General features: G+C 35.4%; 1 pseudogene; it reads right to left on the bottom strand.

Annotated features, from left to right (window-relative positions):
• Nucleotides 1-3,200: 3,200 nt before the first annotated feature.
• LOC135698575 (uncharacterized) lies at nt 3,201-5,285 on the bottom strand (annotated as a pseudogene).
• Between the last annotated feature and the right edge of the window lie 499 nt (nt 5,286-5,784).

A 5,784-nucleotide genomic window follows, 5' to 3' on the forward strand; every position in this document is an offset into this window, starting at 1 on the left:
GATTTTGTAACAAAATGACCAATTTTGTATGCTGTGCCTTTGTACGATATTTCTCTACAGGCATGGAAAAAAGTAGATGGCAAGTTTACTGGTGATTTTATTGAAGTGTAGTATGGCAATTCCGAAACATTCAAACGTATAGCGTTCTTAAATGAAATGTGTTGTTCAGACCAGTTTTTCATATTCTGCATGAAGAAGAGATTAGCTTTAATACATAAAGTCAAGCATATATTTCGGCGTGATGCTATGTTTCGACAGTACTGTTTGAATAACTGATGCATAGCCTCGAACCGAAAACACCAAGTATACCTAGGAGGTCCTACTTTCTTGATTACTTCGATGTAATGTAATAGTATATGATATTTTGGTTTCAAGGTCGTGTTAAATAGCTTCTGATATAGTGTATGGTGATATTTAATTTGCTCTGCTAATACATCCAACATCTCAAAATCATAGCTTGGAAATGTAACCATATCAGCCAATTCTACTAATGACAACATAAAATTCCAGACTCTATCATTTTGAGGAACTAAATCTCCAAATATTAAAGGGAAATAGCGAACAAGGAGCATCATTTCTCTAGCAGTAATTTTAAATGATGATGGTTTTAGTTGATGTTTAGTAATCGCCTTAAAAGTATTTCGTTTCTCAGTGTTCCCGTAATTGAACATTTTTAAACGATAATTAATTAAATCCAAAGAAATTTTTAGCGTTAGAATCATATAATCAAAAACAAAGGAAAGGTCGTAGGCGCAGATACCATGAGAATAAAAATCATGCATCACATCAACTATAGCAAACTCTCCAGCATGGTAGTTCTGTAATCTATTAGAACCACATGCTTCTTTAATTACCGTATCTTTACAACTTTTAGTTAAATCTTTTTCATACGTTTCCTTTGTTCGATTAAAATTTGAGTTTAATTTGATGGATTTCTGACAATCGTACTTATTTAGGCTGCAAAATCGGCAGTAGAAAAGGGCACTGAATGACGTTACGTATCCCATCAACATGTTGATACCTAAATTATCTCCCAAAATTCCCATCAGCACAAAATAGACCCTTACTACACAATTTTCTACGTTCAAATCCACGCCATTTTGTTCAAGATCAATTAAAACATTAATTAGTTCAACCAAAGCCTCTGATGGTCCTCGTTCTAGAATGTCGGATGCTTTTATAAATCCTGCGATGAATATGCAACTCAAACGTGACAGATAATGAGAAGGAATAGTCGGAAAACTGTAATAAAGTCCACATACTTTGTGTGTTCCCGAATGAGCACCAATTGCGTCGTTCATTTCTGCTTCACCAGAAAATAAAAAATATGGAATAACTATTTGATTGGCGTACATTGGTTTTACTGTTTGCCACAGGGTGCCATTAATAACATTTGATATCTCATCGTTCTGTTCTAATCTGGTCATATTCTGCATTGTTTCCTTAAAAATTGTTCCAGTTTCAAAAAACGTTTTGATTTGAAATTTGATAGGTGTAAGACACCCTTTCGATACAATATTGGAGTCATTGTCCTTAAAAGTTATAACTTGAGGAGCCTGTCTAAGATTCAAATGTTGAAGCTGACTATTGAATCTTTGCTCTGTGCATATGAAATTAAATGGATCACGGATGTCGTTGACTAAATCTAGATACTGTGGATCATCGGGTATACATGCTATTTTGCATAGAGTGTTAATGATTGGAATAACAATATGTTCAGTAATATTATGCTGTAATTCAATTACATCTTTCCTGCTCAAATTTTTCTTACTGTATAAATTCATAGTAAAGCTTAGAAAATCTTCTCTTAACCTACTTCTTATATCTAAAATGTCTTCTTCTCTACAACTAGCTTTCTCAAGTTTTTCGGTACTGCTACCCGCATCATTGAATGTAGGGTATACGTCCCTAACCTCGGTCTAATATGCAGCCATAGATTACGTTTTTAATCATAACTCATCAATTAATTTACCTGCAAACGATATTCTACTGCTAAATGGTATGCTTAGATATGCTTATCATGTCGTTTGCTATCAGGAACCGCAAAAAGTTGAAAAACTTACTTTTTTTAAGACAAAAACTCACCAGGGAAATGTATGTAATATCGGTCTATTGTCCCCAAATTGGGTCTATTTATGGATGCAACTTCGTCCTATCCTGTTTGATTCTCAAAAAAAACGCTCTTGGTAACGTTTTCTTATGTATTTTTTTTTATCACTATCACTGTTAACTTAATACTCTTCATTCCTCAAAACATTTCTTAGAGAAAATTTTACGAAAACTACATTAAATCACTCAAGTTAAAAATTAAAAATTAAAAATTTCGCTTATCGTCTTTCGACCGCAGAATATCTAAATCAAAACATTGTGATGTTCATTATACAGATTTGGCAGAAAAAATCTCCCTTCCTGTTCGTTCCTTATCATCCAAATGCAAACCACATTGTTGACGTTACTCTTATTGCTATATGCTGTCAAATGAATTTCATGGGCCAAAGTTAGGAACATAGAAAAGAAATGTGTCCCTAAAGTTGGGTCCATGATTTACTTGTGAAAACGTTGTTAAACAATTAAAATAAACATAAAATATTCAAACAGTAACTGTGAGTTTTACGTCTAGTGTGTATTATCAGGTAATTCCATTCAATAAATGCCATAATCAGGCCATTTGATGATCGTCAGTGCAACCTTCCCATCTTAACCTTAGAAGTCATGGCGGCTAAAAACTCCGAACAGAGTGATATTCTCAACCAGTTTTATTACTTACGAGAGCTGAAAATGTATTGAAATGTTGTGATATAAATTGATTTGTGTGTGGTACACATTTATCAATCATCAGTGATCAATATTTTCCTTATTTTTTGTGTAATATTCCTTAATTAATTATTTATTTGCGTGATAGGCCGAATGAAAGGACTAGACCCACATTACATACCGTAACCCCAGTTGTTTCTCTTTTAAAACAACGTTCATCTGGAATCGTGCTGGATTCGTTGTTTTGGATTTCCTCGTGTGTTTCAATTGATGTGCTGGGGCTTTCAAATAAGGCAGAATGTCGAAATTTGACATGCCGTTTGAACCGGTAGATATCCTTGAACTGAGTGGCTGGTTTGCATGCTGTACACTTGAAATTAGAAATGGAAGGAGCCCCATGCTCTATCCTAATGTGGTGTAATAGGATATTGAGTGCGGGAAACGAGTTACGGCACAGATGACAATCCATTATCTCCAGTTTCCAGATAGGCGATCAATTGTAGAAGTTGATTGTTTTTCGATTTTCTTTTGTAGTCGATATTGTAAAAGAATCTGGTCACGAAGCACCAGAATAACTCACAGCTCTCAGGAAATTGGTATTTCAGCACGTACTTCAGCTTAACAATGACATCCAGGCAACGAAGAAACGTTGGAAGTTTGTACTCAATCTTTCCTATCACAACGTAGAATCCTTCAATTTCGTCGAAACTTCCAACAATGAAGATACGAGGTGGGAGTTGAAGTTTTGCTGTCTCAAACTCTCGACGTAGTGAACGCCACTCACTTACGTATTCCTCGTGAGTTGCGCATATACAACAGACATCAGTTTGCGCCTGCAATATTGTGGGTAATTTACGTGTGGAAGTCCGTGTTGGTTTGATGAGTGCTTGGAATACCATACATACGATGAAATCCCGGCCGTCTATAATGAAACAATATTATTAGTTATTTTCGTCCTATGTACGTGTATGAAGTAACTTGAACAATAGCTGATTCGGCCAGTGCGTCGAACGTAGTCAAGGAATTTTTGTGAAAAAATCCCAATTGTTGAATAACTTATCTGGATTACCAAACAGTTCAGCAAAATCCGAATCGATCTGTAGACATATAATAAGACGAGGTATACTATCTCGTGAATACAACACATATTTGTTATGAGACAGGTAACAAAATAATGTAATTTAAAACTGGTACAGTATAATTTTCCTTACCAACAAGTACCCAGTATCGTCCAGGATTCTTGGTCACTCGCTAAGCACACCACCTTTGTCGACATCAATCTCATTTAAAATTGATCGTAGTCGCAATGAAATTGTTTCTTTTCACTTCTGTTGAACTTCTTCTGCTGCGGCAGAATTGTTACGAAGCCAGTTTTTTACTGAAGTAAGCTTTTCGATTTCTGTAATTTAAAATATCAAGTGTTTAAGAGTTTGCTGGTATCACTAAAATCTTTTAAACCCGAAACAAACATGTGAAATGGGAAATTGGCATTTGAAGCGGATGTCTACATGTGGCTTATTGGCCCTTTTCACTTGATTGTCAAGAAATACGGTTTACTTACCGTCGTGAGAAAGTTTTAGAGCTACCGATTTTGCATAAAAAACGTTGTTTCCTTGTCACTTGATGATCTGGATTGGACGAACTTCTTCTTGTTCCGATTGTGGAAACGGTCATAAATTAAACCAGTAGGGTATTTCTTATGTACCTTCACGTCTCTGAGATTAAAGTACGTTTCCTGCACGAAAGATGAAAAAACGTATAAGAAGTGTGTTGAAATAGTTGGAGCAACGAAGTCAATTTACGATTAGCTCGTTTGGAAATCTTTCCGCAATTAGTTGAGCAAATTTTGACATATCCGGAAGAGGAAAATATAAGTCGTTGGCTATATAATAGTCGACGACCGTATGTGCCAAGTATTTCCGGTGAGCAGCATCGAGCTTCTTATTCTGTAAAAAATGTTTCACGACAATTTTTCCTTTTTCGTTCCGCTTGAGGATGTCATCTAGTAAAGCAGCTGTCACGGAGGTGGGAAGCAATCGATGCTTGAGTGGATTCTGTTTGCATAGCACCGTAGCTGGAGGAGCTGTAACTTCGGTCGGAATAGAATTGATGGTTTTCGATGTTGTGCTGTATGATATAGAACACTTTCCGGCCACGAAACTAATTTTTGCCGCAGCGCATATTTGTGGCCAGTCCATATCGCTACGGAAAAAATATCATCCAAGGCTCTGTCTTCCACTAGCTTGAGATATTGGACACAAATTCCATGCTCTAAATTAAGATTTTGCACATTCAATATAGTATTATTTGTTCACACATACTCATACTTACGGACAAGGATAGCATAAATGGCCGGATCAAGTTTCCATTCAGAAATGATTTCTTCCAGTTCTGCAAAGAAAAAAAAAAGCATCGCGGATATCCCAATCGGAAACGTTTTAGATTAACGCTTTACCGTCAATATTGTTTGGGTCATTCAGTCTGTTATCCACGATAATACTAATATCCTCGATCGGATTATCATTTATCATTATGAAACACTTTTAATTTTCCACAAAAACAAGCAAACTGAAAAAAATCTCAACCACGCGCGGAGTTCTTCGGAATAAATTTGATGCTATCAAAATGGCGAAGTGCAAGTTTTCGATGTACACTGAAAATTACTATGCAGATGGTAATCCTAACATAAAATGTAGTTGGTAAAAAAATGTCGGTGACATGTTTTTGTTTTAACTGCGTGTATGGTAAAATGAGATGTTGGATGAAAATTGTGCATCCACTATGTTTAGATAATGTTGTTGAACTTACCATATCAATAGTAATTTTACCATAATAATTTATTAGTGAGGAGTACAAAAAATGCTGAAATCTACTATGACATTTTTGCTATTGGCTTAAGATTTTCTACTATAATACGATTATAATAACAGTAAGGTCAGTGGATTTTACCATTATATGGCATGGTAGAAATAAACGCTGGATTTAAGAACAATTTACTACATAATTAATTTCAGTGTAGTGACAGAAGTA

This window comes from Ochlerotatus camptorhynchus, unplaced genomic scaffold, assembly GCF_037179485.1.
Source record: "Ochlerotatus camptorhynchus isolate MF236.1 unplaced genomic scaffold, CSIRO-AGI_Acam_v1.1 ptg000091l, whole genome shotgun sequence".
NCBI classification, from domain to species: Eukaryota; Metazoa; Arthropoda; class Insecta; order Diptera; family Culicidae; genus Ochlerotatus; species Ochlerotatus camptorhynchus.